A 17,128-nucleotide genomic window follows, 5' to 3' on the forward strand; every position below is an offset into this window, starting at 1 on the left:
TATCTTTAGAGAAAAGAAGACAGTAATCTTACTTAAATTATTATCGTATTAATTAGACATGAATTTTGTAGTCATGAGTGTTATTTGGGTTGTTCCTATTCATTGTTATAAGTATCATAAAGTTTTATCGGGTAAAGGTAAATAAGAAGGTTTAAGTTCTGGTTTTAACATTTTTTTATTAATCTCTTAATAATAATTTACAGCAATAAATCCCGGGGTTCGTTTCTCCGAGATGGAAAGAGCGCAGAATACCCATTATGTCGCTTCGTACTAAATAATATCCAACAAAAGGATTTTTTATAATGAAAATGTTTACGCAAACTTAAATAAAATCTGTCTGATCTATAATTTTTGAAAGACTGTAAAGTTTCTATTAACTAGGCCAAGGTGAGGACGCTCGACTCGACATGTGCGAATCACGAGTTTGAATCCTTTTCCCACCAAACACGCTCGCCTTTTTAGTGGTGGACGAGTTATAATGTTCGATCATCCGACTATTCGTTGGTAAATAAGTAGCCTAAGAGTTGACAGTGGGTGGTGATGACTAGCTGCCTTCTCTTTAATCTTTCACTGCTAAATTAGGGACGACTAGCATAGATAGCTTTCATGTAGCTTTGTGCGAAATTTATAACAAACTTCACAAGAGCGGCTTAAAAGTTGATGACAGATAGCGTTAAATATCCTCCTTTTCTCTTCTGTGTTAAGGCGTGCGACTCGTAATGTGAAGATCGCGGGTTCGCATCTCCATCGCATCAAACATGCTCGCCCTTTCGGCCGTGGGGGCGTTATAATGTGACGGTCAATCCCACTATTCGTTGGTAAAAGAGTAGCCCAAGAGTTGGCGGTGGGTGGTGATGACTAGCTGCCTTCTCTCTAGTCTTACACTGCAAAATTAGGGACGGCTATCACAGATAGCTCTCGAGTAGCTTTGTGCGAAATTCAAAAACAAAAAACAAACAAACAAACAATTCTCTTCTATGTCATTCTAAAGTTGGGGACAACTAGTTCACACAGTTCTCGAGTGGTTTTGCGTGAGATTCAGACACATGTTAATAATTATTTTAGAAACAGTAATTAACATTTATTGTGCATAAGTTAGGTTTTTGGATATACAAGTCAAACAAGATAAAAGATGTTCTGAAAGTCCATATCTTTCTTTTAGAGTTTAAATTAATTCCACGTAAGAACTAGCTGCGAATAGTCGTCCTTAAATTCAAATTGTAGATTAAAAAGAAGGCGGCTATTCAGAAGCACCCACTCCTGAACAGGAAGCGTAAATTGCGTCATTGTTATGCGTATCCATGACCATAAAGTGAAAGCGTTTTTGTTTTTTTTGCATTTTGAGGTCTGGATCTAAAACCCACGACTTAGAGTCTAGGGACGTTGATCATTAGGTCACGCTTGGCTCAGACTCTGGCGATAAGCATTTGGAAAGTTATATAGATAAACAAATCATAAGCGTTAAGCTAAGACTAGAATAAATAAGGTTTAAAAATGACATCGCACAAATCTTTTGTCTTATCTTTTTGTTTATATGATCCCAATGGATTATTCCCATTTTCATTGAAGATAGCTACACGAAGGCTATCTGCGCTAGCCATCCCTAATTCAGCAGTGTAAGACTAGAGGGAAGGCAGGTAGTTATCACCACCCACCGCTAACTCTTGGGCTACTCTTTTACCAACGAATAGTGGGATTGACCGTCACTTTATAACGCCCCCACGACTGAAAGGGCGAGCATGTTTGGAGCGATCATCGGATTACGAGTCGAGTGTCTTAACTCACCTGGCCATGCCGGGCCAATTGTCACAAAGCCCTCAGCAGCTCTGAATCAGCAACAGCAAATCGCCAAAATCCCTAAGGAATTTGTAAATTAAATGCCGCCAAATTCTATTAGTTAAATGTAGAAAAAGTCGCTTCAGATCTATTATTGTTTTAATTATGTTCTCAGCTAACAATCTGCGGCTCGAGAGTTCGAATCTCTTTATCGAATGTGTTCGCCCTTTCATTTGGGTGCATTTCAATGTGACGGTCATTCCCATTATTGATTGGTAAAGAGTAGTACAAGAGCTGGTGACGGACGGTGTTGACTAACTGCCATCCCTCTACTCTCTTACTAGAGAATTAGGGACAGCCAACTCAGATAGCCATCGAGTATTCCTTGCGCGAAATTGAACAAAGAAAGTTTTGGTTATAACAGATAAATATATTTGAAGATATAAATATGTAGTAGGCTAAACTTAACTTCTGTTTTTGTTAAAAATATGATTAATGAATGATAAATACATATTAGTCAATTTAAGATAGTTTCCTTATAAAATATAGCATTGCTTTACAGCTACGCGCGAAACAGATTTATTTTTGTAACTGAACAAGTCATTATTTTATTATTGATTTTGTAGTGGGTTAACCATTTTCTTTTGTTCTATTTCTAGGTACACAACGTTGAAACAACAAAGCTAATTTCTCTATCAATGTTTTAGCAAATTGTAAACTTGTTTATATTGAGTATATTGTGTTTTAGTAACGAATTTGGAATCGAGATTTAAGTTTGTTTATGATTTATTAATGCATTTGTTTTTGCCTTTAGATTCATGTCTCATTAAACGTTTTGAGTTTCTATTTCACACTAACATACACTGTGAACGTTTTGGTTGAAAACTAAAGTAATCTTTAAAACACATGTTCCAGTATTGTGATGATTTTTTTCTATGCGACTAATAATGTGATAAAACAAGTATATACAGCACTTTTTTAAACACAAGGATAACCTTACCTTCATGTGTGTTAAGAGTTACCACGTGACTACCGTCTAAGAATAGAGCAGTGTCAAAGTTTGACTAGTCAAACAGAACTTTGAATTTTGTTCTTATTTAATGGCTTTCAATGATAAGAAAGATGGCTACAAAGTTTTACGAATTCTTTTCAAAGTAAATAACCAATACCAAATAAAAGTTTTGATTTGAATTTCACACAAAGGTACACGAGCGCTATATGCACTAACCATCCCTAATTTAGCAGTGTAAGACCAGAACGAAGGCCGTTTGTCATCACCACCCACTATCAGTATTGGAGATATTATTTTACCAACAAATTGAACATTATAACGCTCCCACGGCTTAAAGAGTGAGCATGTTTGGTGTGATAAGGATTCGAACCCTGACTCCTAGATTACGCGTCTTGCGTCCTAACCATCGTCCAACCTAACGATGCCAGGCCATAATGTTTTGTTATTTTAAGTACTAGTAAACTAATTTTTTAAAAGAATAATATGTTACAATCTCCTAAAATAGTGACAGCCTTTTCTTCCTAACCATTGATGACGATATTAGGACAATAATGTCATAATCCGTCTATCAGTAAAAAATTGACAACATGATCATCTTTAACATAAGTTCAAGATGGTATTGATCTATGAATTAGTTTCAGTGTTTTTTGAACTTTAGTATAAAATATATGAATAACCAGTAAATCATTCATTTATTATTTTTAGTAGTAGCAAAAATAAATTACTAGAAAAATGACATAAAGGTGTAAGAGCATGTTTTTTATATAATTAACATGATGATGTGTAGCACTCAAGATATTTTAAACAATTATTATGTTCTTTTTGTAATAGGTATGACACGGATTGTCAGTGTAATAAATACTGATAGAAATGTTTAACAAAACAAAACCTTTATCCTGTCATTGATTTAAAAAATGTTCCAGAATAAACTTGTCGCTGTTGTTAGATTGATAAAATCTGGCTATTATCAATGAGTTGAAATCTTCGTCTGATATGTAGTAACAATGTTTCTAAATACGAATAATCAAGATAATAATGAAATCTTAGCTATTAAGTAGAATCGATCTTTCGTTCTAAGCCGACTGAAACAGCCAGACAGTTTGCCGTATGTTGTGCGCAGTATGTAATAATTATACGCTAACTCGTCAAATATTGAGAATATACTGTTAGTATTTTGTTTGATTATATAATAAACTTACCTAGATAGCGATAATGTTTTAACATTCATAATTACGTTCTAGAAACGTACGAATTAATTAAATACAAAAATAATATCTTACTGGTACTATCTCTTTTTAAATATATTGTAAAACACATAGTTAGCGACAGTGTATTATAATTGAATTTTATTTTAATAAATGATTTCCAGTAAACAGTAAATATTTTGTAAACACTTAGATAGCGGCATTGTGTTATAATTGAATTTTATTTAAATAAATATTTCTATAAATGTATTGTAAATGTGACACGTTTAAGTAGAAAAAAAATAATTTTATTCTAAGTGGATATAAATATTGATAATTACCTAATGATCCAAAGTGGCACAGTAGTATGTATGCTGAATTATATTGCTAGAAACCGGGTTTCGACAATCGTGGTGGGCAGAGCAGAGGCAGCTCTTTGTGTAGCTTTGTGCATAGCACCAAAACAAATAAACAGTTTTCTGGTACAATATTTAATAATATATGCTGAGTAATAAATAATCATTTAAACGTTGTGCAAAGAATTTTTAACTTTTAGTAATTAAGCTATGATGTACATACGTATAGTTAATTATTAAATATATTATGTATATATATGGTATTACGGACAAATTGAATACCTTTATGAAACTGTAAAATTTAATATTATTTAGAGTATCTTATCAAAGTTACACAGTGATTTTTAGTAATTAATTTTTGTATGTATAATAATATATGACTAACACTGAATTTTATATCTGTTAAAATCCTATGTACAGTTAAAATAATAGTCATTACATATATATATGAAAGTCTGCCTTTGTAAAACTTGTAAATTACTTTGTTGTATAAAGTTAAATTTGTAAAAGTGTTATTGTGTAATAAACGTTTTATTGACAATGTAAAATAACATATGAAATCAAAGCATAAGTTTTAATTATTGCATAATATTGCTCTTGTATTGTGTGCGTAATACAATTTATATAATTGTGATCAAATACGTTAAATAATGTGTCATGTCATTAAAAAAACACTTGATTGACAATTTAAAGAGCAACTTTTAATTAAGATATCGTTCATTTAGGACATATAAATGGTAAGGAAATTTAATTAACTGATGAATTAGCATTAAGTGTCCTTTCTTATGAAGATTTAATTATTAAATGAATTAGTGTCAAACGTCAATTTTAGAATTAATTAATTATAAATGTTTTAATTAATTAGTGTTAAGTATCCCTTTTAGGAACCACTTTTTTAGAAATACAAAATTCGATGCTAGATTTGTGCTCATCGACTGTTGAAACCTACTCATAGAAAATATTATTCCTGGGTAATTTTCCTGAGGAATTGTATATCCCATTATAAGTGGGTTACGCTATATGGATAAGTACAGCTCTGAACCTCTCCAGTAAGCCTGCCAAATTTGGTCCTGTTTGCTCCTGAAATATAGAATGAAGTTAGTTTAATATGGACACATGCAAAACTACAAGCTGGCTTAACGAACTGCTGTCATCATGTGTTTAGGAATGTTAGTTATATTTTGCAATGATGGATGAAGCAGGGACAAGTTGTCCTTTTGTCCTTTTAAATGTGTGTGTGTGTGTTTTCTTATAGCAAAGCCACATTGGGCTGTCTGCTGAGCCGACCGAGGGGAATTGAACTCTTGATTTTAGCGTTGTAAATCCGTAGACCTAAGGCTGTACTAGCGGAGGGGTCGTTGTTAAATTGTGAAAAATTAGATATAGAGAATAATCACGACATTCTCTTTTTTTTATTTTAGTAGCACGTTGAGTGAATAGTTTCATATAGACGTTTTAGTTATGGAGAATTATAACATTGTGCAATGAGCACAAAATCAACTATCTTGGAGTAAACTTTCTGAGGTTGTTACGCCATCTAGAAGTTTATTGAAGAGAACTCTTCAAGTAGCTACAATATTTACAGCTTATTATATAGAGTATAGTTTATAAATATAGAATAGTACAAGTATACTGACTCTTGTTTTTACGAAAACAAGGTTTAACTTATCGTTTCTTGAACACCAGATTTATTCAGTTTGGCAATTATTCAAGCAGTCTTCTTGAAACTGATTATGAAATTCATAATACTACAGAGCCTTTGTGTTTTTGCGCTTTTCTTATAGAAAAGCCACATCAGGCGATCTGCTGAGCCGACCGGGGGGAATCGAACCCCTGATTTTAGCGTTGTAACTCCGTAGACTTGCAGCTGTACCAGCGGGAGATATTACAGAGCATGAAGTCTTTTGAAAAAAATATTTTGCCTACACGTTCATTTCTTTACTCATTTTTTAAAGTAATAATGAACTATTTTAATGTAGTGACAACCGTCTGTTTAACTTATCGTTAGTCTGCCCTAAAACTAGAGTTAATTCATGCTGCAATTTTATCAACACTCTTACATGGCCACGTGGTTAGGACGCGCGACTCGCGACTCTGAGGATCACTGGTTCGAATCCCCGTTGCATCAAACATGCTTGCCCTTTCAGCCGTGGGGCGTTAATCCCACTGTTCGTTGACAAAAGAGTAGTCTTAAGTCTTATTATTGTTGTGATATTTCTTTATCTTATTATCTCTTCTATATTTCAGCTAGTTCTTAGAGTTTACGTTTCTTTCGTACTATTGGGTGTTTGCTTAATGATATTGACCGCGTACGTTGTGGATAATTAATATGTGAATACTTGTGTTAGATACAATATATAATACATTTCATGTTGAATAAACTAATTTTTATTACATTAATTTTAAATAGAACATTTCAGTTACATTCTAAATATTTATTATATGATGTTTTTTTATATTTTATCATCTTAACCATTAGGTTTTTGATGCACTATATTTATTGTTTTGTTTTTAGATTATATACTTAAACAGTGGCATGTATTGTAGTATATACCTCACACATTGTCACTATCGGAGCCACTTAATGGGTTTTTATTAGCTACAAGACGTTGTTTAGGAGCATTTTATGATGTTTCTCTATATATTAGTTTATGTTACGGAATCTTTAATATCACTGAAGCAAACAAATAGTGTTTATATCTTGTGAGTAATGTCCTACACATTTTAGTGTTAGTTTCATTAATAGTACTGACGGATGTGTATATATAAATATATGCATATATTATATTATTAATGTGATTATTTTACACTATGTGAAGTTTCTGATGTTAAAAAGAAAGTTTATAACTGTGATAATATGTTGATATTGATCATTTAAAGAAGTTATTACTTTGAAAAGAATGAACACATGTGCGTGGAGTTACATTGAAATCTGTATTGTGAGTTTTCCAAGCTTATTAGTGAATCAAGATTCATTATTCAGTTACTGAACGAAAGAAAACATGATTTGTCAAAACATCAATAGAATTTCTAGGGCCAGGCATAGCCAAGCGTGTTAAGGCGTGCGATTCGTAATCCGCGGGTTCGCATCCCCGTCGCGACAAACATACTCGCCTTTCAGGCGTGGGGGCGTTATAATGTAACGGTCAATCCCACTATTCGTTGGTAAAAAGAGTAGCCCAAGAGTTGGCGGTGGGTGGTGATGACTAGCTGCCTTAGTCTTATACTGCTAAATTAGGGACGGCTAGCACAGATAGCCCTCGAGTAGCTTTGTGCGAAATTCAAAAAACAAACAAACAATAGAATTTCCAACAATAACGGGTTTAATTTTGTACAGTATTTAGGTTTTTCCAGTCTGCACTTTATTTAGAACGAATTTTGTTAAATGTAGGTTAAAAATGCTCCGGGATAATCTAAAACATATTATTAAAATAAAAACTGAATGATTAGCAGAATCTTTGAATAATAAAACAATATAACTTTTTAATAGATTATCAAGAATATAAGCGAAATCGTTAGCAAAATATTTTCCTAAGAACTGGTAAGCACCAATGAAAAAGCACTTGGCTATTTATTGTTGTGATAAATAAACTCCATTCTATAGAATGTTTCCTGGGCTACTGAATGCCAGAAGCTTGCCCAAGATTGAATGTTTTTTATGACATTTCTGAAGCTGTTGAGATATTGGCATTTTGTGTCTGTTAGTGAATGTTGTTCACAGTACTGGAAATTCAAGTATTTTCATTATACATGTGTAACGTTTTCTTGCACGGATTACAAAGAAAAAAGCTTTAATAATAATTCAAGTTGAAACATGGAAATTGTTTCAATTTTCTATAGGCCTTCTTTATAGAATTGATGGGACGTAGGTAAGAATGGTATGACGTATTCTTCAGAAATGTTGACTCTTTATCATCTACCTTGTGTCTATTTCAGGGTGCTCAAAGCTTTTCAGCTTGTCTATGCGAAACACGTACTATATTTCTTGTTTTTCCGTAAAAGATGATACATTTTGGCAGTTCAAAGAGTCTCGATGACCAAAAAGTATATTTAATAGAATATTCTGAACAGGTTTGTTCGGAAGAAATTTAATGTGGATGCTGGGAAGGAGAACATTCGATCTAATAACTCAAGTAATATCTTAAAGTTTTTGACAGAATTACATTACTCACAAGAACTATAATAATATTTGCTTGAAAGTATTAGCTGAAGCACGTATTAGGAAGCAGTACAATGTTTCGATCTATTTTAACTTATTCAGTAAGTGAGGTACTTCCATTATAAATTGTTTAACTCAAAATTAAGGTTGTATAATTATATAACTCCTAAAGAAGGAAAAATAAGAGTACCAACGAGTTTGTTAATAAGTAACAATGTCATGGAAAAATATATCACAATACACTTGAACAGGCTCATTTTGTCTTCACGATACTTATTGTGTAGATAATATATTACAAAACAGAAAGTGTCAAAAAGTCTTTCAACAAAAGGAAGGTGTTACAAATGCTTTCAAACACAGATATAAGCATAAAAAGTGTTAAAAGTACATTAAACAACAGGAACAAAACAAGGAATGATTATGAATGTTTCTTTTCATTGCTCTATATTGTACTAATGAATATTTTTTAAAAGCACTTAACATTACTATTACAATTAAAGTGACGTTTGGAAATAAATTGAACACCACTTTGACATATATACTTGATTTTCATTAAATTGTGGATGTCATTTCAGCATTGTCTCTCTGTAACCCATTGACGTACAGTTGAACAAATTGTACATTTTATTTTCAGGTTATTTTTATTAAATAAAATTAACTATATGTATTTCCAAGCAAATATTTTCATTTTAAGAATTTCAGTTTAAACTCCATCTAGCGTTTATATAAACTTGATCACGTATACAAATATTTGCAATTCTCGTGTTCTATAAGTTACGTACACTAATCTTCAAAACCAAGGAAAACGTTAACGTAAGGGTTTTTTAATGCACAAAGATTTATTATATGATTTAACTGTTTGTTTTTTACTTGACATTTGACTCCAATGAAAACTAATAATACTTGGCGTCAAGAGATACTTCACATCACTTAAGAACTAGTTCCAGTTATTGTCGTAATAACTTCAGTCTTAAATCTACTGTCACATAATGCACTTTTACAAAATCCACCGATGTTCATTATCAACATGAACAGTTTATTAACATTCATTATCCATGTCCCTTTATTGTAACACACAATTCTTATAAAGTTTACAGGTCACGTCAGGTTATTCATTTCCACTAAATTTTTGTTGTTTTTATTATTTCTTTGCTTTCTAAGTTAATCTGAACAGAAGAAACTGCAGTTTTCATGCGGTGCGTTTGTTTAAGATAATAATAAACACGTGGAAGATTCAAATTGTTTGTTTTTGAATTTCGCTAAAACTACACGAGGTCTATCTGTGCTACCCATCCCTAATTTAGCAGTGTAAGACTAGAGGGACGGCAGCTAGTCATCACCACCCACAGTCAACTCTTGGACTACTCTTTTACCAACGAATAGTGGGATTGACCGTCACGTTATAACGCCTTCACGGATGAAAGAATGAGCATGTTTGGAGCGACCGGGATTCGAATCTGCGACCTTTAGATTACGAGCAGAGCGCCTTAACCATCTGGCCATACCGAGCCACATTTCTCGTAAGTGGGAACTTTTGTGTGATAGAATCTACATCAGTTGTTTTTAATAAAATAGTATTAAATATAAATACACTCAAATTATATTTCCTAACAGCACTAAATTAAAAAGCGATAACCTATTTCTAGCTAAATGTTCACTTCATGAAACATTAATAATGAGAGATGTGCAATAAAAAAACACATAAACTCGGCTTCATTTGATGAACGGTAAATTAGTTTTAGCTATCATTTTTTTTCCAGGACTATACTTTTTAAGTATTATAAAATAAACAAAGTAATATAATTTTCTTTGGAAAAACACAGTAAAACCTGTCTAAGGCGGAACCGCACGGGACCGAGTGAACTTTCCGGCTTAGACAGTGAATACGCATTTCCTTCATTATATGTAATTCTGGAGCGGAACGTTATATTTGCATGACTCAAGGGAAGTAAGACGTTTGTAAACAAAGTTATTATACTGTTTATGCTATATTTATTAGAATAAGAACAAAAATATACATTCAAAATGTACATAAGTACACAAAATCTTCATCAAATTTATTTGAATAAAGTGTCCAATTTCAACTGTTTCGTTTTTATAATGGGCTTTCTCATGCGGTTAAAAGAGAATACCAATTCTACGGCCTTTTATGAAGTTCATTTTCCTCCTTCATTTTTACATACAATTTGAGAGCGTTAATATAACTTGACACTAGCGACGAAGTAGGAATTTCTATTTCCTCTCCATCTTTTCCATTTTGTTCATCTTCTGAATCTCTCACACTGTTACCATCTAGTGATTCTATTAAAAGTTTTAAGTCAATTTCATCAGTTTCTGTTAAAACATTCTTGTCAACGTTCACAGAATCATCTGCATCAATGGATTTCACTAGAATCGTCATATACAACTTCTCGACAATCTCTGCCATTATCAAGAATAAATCCACAGTTTCGAGTGTGTGTGTATGTTTACTTATAGCAAAGCCACATGAGGCTAACTGCTGAGCCCACCGAGGGGAATCGAACCCCTGATTTTAGCATTGTAAATCCGAAGACAAATCGATGTACTAGCGGGAGGCCCGTAGTTTCGAAAGTATTTTATTATGCATTTGATTGAATGACTTAAAAATGCAATAGCATCTAATACGCCAATTTTCATGGTCATTTCAGATGGTCTCTTACAGTTGTCCATGTTTGCAATAATATACTGAAACATCAATTTTCTGTATTTCAGTTTTATACACTGTATAATTCCATTATCTAGTGGCTGTAGAACTAATGTTTTACATGGAGGTGGAAAGACTAAACGAATATTTGAAAGTTGAATATATATGCAAAAACGGCTCGTTTGGGTTGAGAAAAGATTTTACGTAGAAGATCGAACAACTTTTCGACCATCTTCGGTCATCGTCAGGTGAATTTTGCATATATATTTCTCTACAAGTGGGTTTTCTCGACATCACTGATTTGAAAGTTGAACTTTTGGGTGACAAGATGCATTATCTAGGAAAAATAAAATGTTCTTATTTTCTTGTTCTATTGTTTTGTTTAGTTTGTTCAAAAATTCCTCGAATATAGCACTTGTCATCCACGCTTTATTATTCGCTTTTTATTTCAGAGGATGTTGATTCATCCTTAAATTTTTGAAATAGCGTAGATTTTCACTTTTACATATTACCCATGGTTTCTCTAGTTTTTCATCAGCAAATGCGACCAAAAGTACAGTGAATGGTTCTTTCAAATAGCGACCTCCGGAATAATGATAGCAGAAAAAAGAACAGAATATATTTAACCAATATTTACTGTAACAAAATGTCCGTGAATGTACTAATATTTAAACAACTTATTAATTAAATAACAATTTTTAATATTTAAAGAAATTATTAATTAAATGAGAAATCAATATTTAATCAAAAACATTTCTTCCGCTTTACTCAGGTTCCAGTCCCAAATGTTGATAGATGAGGTATGTGAAAGATAGTTTTCAGTCTGCATTACTCAGGTTCCGCCATGTAGAGGGTCTTTTATAAGAGAAAATTTAAGATAATGTTGCAAAATTTTGATATTTCTGGCTTAGACAGGTTTTATTGTGTAAATAATGGTTTGGTTTAGAATTTCACGCAAAGCTACACGGAATAGAGGGAAGGCAGCAGGTCATCACCACCCACCGCCACCTCTTGGGCTGCTCTTTTATCAACGAATAGTGGGATTGACCGTAACATTATAACGCCCCCACAGCTGAAAGGGCGAGCATATTTCGTGTGACGGGAATTCGAACCCGCGACCCTCGGATTTCTAGTCGAGTGTCTTAATACTCTACACTCTATTTCACACTCTACTACATATTAAAATTTTCTTTGTCTTTATTACATTAGAAATTACGAACTAATGTCGCATCCAAGTATCATTGTAGTTGTGTATTTAACAGACTTCAGTATTTCTAAACGTGTTGTAAAAATTCAGAAATAAAACAAGAAACGTGAATTCAACACTTTCGAAAATCATTTCTTTTGATTTTGCTTCATTAAGCTCACGTTCCAGTTGCTTGATTTCAATTTGTTGAGCATTTGATATCACATATTCTAGATCGTTTATTCACGAATCGTCATAATTTAGACTGGAAATTTGAGAACTTAAAAAAAACAAAATGTGCACTAATAGAAAGACATTCTAAACAGAAGTTGGTCTTTGTAGTTAGCTGGAGTTTCTATGATAGAAGAAAGGGTCATTATCATTACTTTGTAATAGTCGTACGTCTCTAAATTACTGTGTGGGTTATTTGGAAACTGCTCATAGTTCGAAACTAGTTAGGAAAGGAAAATTGTTTGCTTATTATGTTTTTGACAGAAGCATTTTTCTAAACACTAATTTGTGCAAAGTATTCGATCATTGTGTATACTAGAAAGGAATTAAATGTAACAGTATGGACGTTGAATACTAAGGACAGAACCCATCCAGAAATAATTGGTATTAAGCTGCAGCTTGTATGAACCAGATTTCGGTGTGGTATAAAATTAAACATCCGTAATGCGTTAAGGAATTTTTTTTAAATACACGATTTAGTTAACGTCATTATTCTACAGGTTTCTCTTTTTGATTGAAATACATAAAAAGCTTTCGGCTTTATAAGTCTAAAATCATGAATCTTGTTGAAATTTGAACAAAATCTCAAATTTCCATTGAGAAATTTCTAAAAACGTGATGATAACAAAACTACCAATAAAATAAAAGTAAACTGTAGAAGACGAACACTACCAGTAGAGAGGAAACGTTCGTAGCCCCAAAGGAATCAAAAAGAATAATTTTGACAAATGAAAAGGATGGTGGTAGCTTTTCACAGCCGGATTTATTGGTTGAAACACTCAAAGGAATGCTGGTATTGTGCAGAGTTTGAGATTTCTTACGTCTGGTAAGCAAATCAGATAGAAACACTGACATTAGAAACCAGATTTCAAATTTAGAAACATTTTTATTTTTGCAATGAGAATTCGAATAATGAAAAAAAACTTAACCTTCGCGCTCGAATTCTTTTTTGAGATCCAATACTTTTGTATGTTATTTAATTCCAATAGAATTATATTAAGAAAAAGTGTTACGTTCTGGCTGAGAGTACGTTAAGTATCTAATTAGTAAAGCTAAATATTATGGTTATATGGAATACGTATTTTAGGTTTCTTACGTATGTTATAGATTGTTTACTTAACATAAAAAAAGCCATGGTTGACTGGAAAAGGTCCACGAGATTTGCACAGTGTCATATTGATGATTTTATCAACAAGATATGAACACTAACTAACTGATCAAAACTGAATAAATTAAGTGATGACAGCCTATAATCATGTTAAGTTTAATCAACATTAAATATTATCTTCACACCATTCCATCTTCATTTTTGGAATTCTCCTCTCCTCCCAAATCACGGTAAGAATAGGATTTTTTACCACAGTTGGATTTTTACGGATTTTCAGATATGTTACAGAAATCAACAAGCAGGTTTCAACAGTACCAAAAAGATTTTGATATTATATTCTTTAAGGTCTAACCTTTCAACAACCATAAAATAAATCCTAGTGTGTTAGTACGTGACAGAACTGTTTTCAGGGAGAAACTCAAAAATCTTTCTATGTCAACATTTTATGAAAATTAAATGTTTTTTTAGCATGTTAATTATTGTATGCGATTTTAGACATTCTGTAAAAAAACTGTCTCTTGTCTTACACCAACTTTATAGAACTTGTTTTATTAGTTTCACTTCATTAAAACGAACGTTAGAATTGATTTTAATTTTTAAAAGCTGTCGCTCTATAACTTTATTAAAATATTTCTCACGTATGAAATCAATACAATTAATTACATTCACTTAAAACGTTCTTTATTAACTTTAATTTAAGTTATTACGCCACACCTACTACAGTTTTGTGATATGGATGTATAAAACGCTTTGCTTAACATACTTAAATTAGACACCTTAGAAATGACATAATTTATAGCTAATTCCATCTGAAAGTATAATGTTTTATTGTGATGAAGCTCGCATTACCTCAAAGTAGAATAAAAACGAAATTTAATCAGCAAATATCAGTATATAATATTTCAATATATATATATGTACACCCTTGTGCAAATTAATTGAAACAAGACGGGAAATTACGATTTTTTTAAGTTTTTGCGTTTTATTTCTGAGAATCCAAAATTACTCACAAATTAATACATGATATGAACGTTTTTATTTTTCAGAAGATCATTAATCCGCTTTGGCATCAAGTCCACGAGTTGACTGCAATCTTTACTAATTTTTGGATCGTGGTACCACACCTCAATTATGGCCTCAATTAGTTTATCTTTTGTAGTACAGTCTTTTTCCCGAAGTCTTTCTTTAAAAATCGCCCAAAGAATTTCAATAGAATTTAAGTTCGGAGAGTTTATAGGCCAGTCCAGCACCTTTATTCGCATTGTAGTCATAAAATTCTTCACAAGTTTCGATGTGTAGCACGAAGCCAGATCTTGCTGAAAAATGCCAGATCCATCTGGAAATCTCTTTTTCAATTCTGGAAGGACTCTTCTCTGCAAAACTTTGATGTACTGTGGTCGTAGGATCATACCTTCTGCGATATGTAAGCCTCCGACGCCATAGTAGCTGAAAAAGGCCCCAAACATCTTCTTCAAGAGATGTTTTACGAACTGATTGATGTGAGATTCTCGAAGTTTCTCACCTGGAGATCTGCAAACATGCAGACTTCTTTGACCCTGTACGAAGAAATGAGTCTCGTCACTGAATAACACCTTCCTCCATTGTTCTTGCATCCAGTTCTTGTATTTTACCCATTGATACCGTTTTTTCTTCACTGAGTTGGTAAGAAGTTGTTTTTTGACTGGTCTCCTTGCCCTTCTAACGCAATTTTGAATGATGTAATATTCCTCAAAATTTCGTCATATATCTAAAAAATAGATCGACCATGCTGCAAAACACAGCTAATGACGCCGTCTGTGTGAAAAAATGACTATTAAAAGAAATCAGCGGGTCCAGCGAGTCTACACCGGCCGCCATGCTGAAAATATTGTAAATGACCATTTGTTTCAATTAATTTGCAGAACGGTGTATGTGTGTGTGTGTGTATACGTGTATTTCCACAGTGGGTTAATGATAGGTTTACAAACTTACGATGCTAAAATTCAAGACTCATTTCTCCGTGATAGAGATAGTGCTCATGACCAATTGTGTAGGTCCGGCATGGCCAGGCGGGTTAGGGCTTTCGGCTTGTAATCTGAGAGTGGCGGGTTCGAATCCCCGTCGCACCAAACATGCTCGCCATTTCAGCCGTGAGGGCGATATAATGTGACGGTCAATGCCACTATTCGTTGGTAAAAGAGTAGCCCAATAGTTGGCGGTGGGTGGTGATGACAAGCTGCCTTCCCTCTAGTCTGACACTGTTAAATTAGGGACGGCTAGCGCAGATAGTCCTGGAGTAGCTTTGAGCGAAATTCGAAAGAAACAAAACCTATTGTGTAGTTTTGTGTTAAAAATTGAAAACAAACAAGCAAGACTCATATGTTTATAACTAATATTTAAGTATACTGAGTAACAGAATGATCTAAAATAATCCATTTCAAACTTCATTTTTTATTGTTGATGATATGCAATAATACTTGATTAAATGATTAGTTGATATTAAACCATTATGTAGTGGTGCATACTTTTGGTTTAAAAATAAATACAATGTAGTAGCCCTGTCATGATACATACAATTGTTTTAGACGGGAGATTCATTCATCACTTTACTAACTGATGAAATTTAATGAAGTACTTTGTGGAGAAGGCTAGGTATGTGCGTGTCTTTTTCATTCTAGCTTCTACAGATGAACACTTCTTGTTTACCTTAGGTTTCGAAACTTTACACGTGTAGGCTTAACAATACAGACAGGTTCTGGAAAGTTAGTTACCTTGATTGTTATGGGTCATTCTCCTTTGTTGTCACTAAAGTTTTCCCATGGAAGAGGTTGCTATAGAAATACGAAAATTAATATAAGCTGTACCTAGGTAGTTTCTGTGCTACTTTAATAATGTGTCGGAATTTACGACTCTCGGCGGAAAAATATTTTTCCTTGTTTTATTGGTGAAATGACCAATGACGTGGATATCGCGTGAGCTCTGAAAGAGATGACGTTATCAGGTTTTGTACAAAATCATTACTCTCTTTCCCAGTCTCATTACGAATTGGCTCAGGTTTCATAGAAATTAGTTTTAGCCCTTATGCAGGTCTGTTATATGCATAAGCTCTGCAATGTCCTTGTGCATTCGTCATCTTTGATTGTTCTGAAAGGAAATGAAGATTCATTTTTCATTTCACTTTACATTGTGTTTATCCTCTTTCTTTAAACCCAGTAAAAGCTAGAACTTCAGATACATATTTCATTTTAATTTTACACTTGCAGCTATCTATTCTGTAAGTTTCATCTTTGCATTTCGGAATACCACAGAATAAGTTCATAAGTTTAAATGTCTACAGGGTTTTTATTGCCGGCTTTTATGTTTTCCTTTACGACTTCAGTTTTATTTTCTATTCTTAAATTTATAATGTATATTTTAAAAAGTGTTAACACGGGGAAATGTTATTCGTTTTACAAGGTAAAGGACTTACGTG

This window comes from Tachypleus tridentatus, chromosome 10 (genome assembly GCF_004210375.1).
Source record: "Tachypleus tridentatus isolate NWPU-2018 chromosome 10, ASM421037v1, whole genome shotgun sequence".
Taxonomy (NCBI): Eukaryota; Metazoa; Arthropoda; class Merostomata; order Xiphosura; family Limulidae; genus Tachypleus; species Tachypleus tridentatus.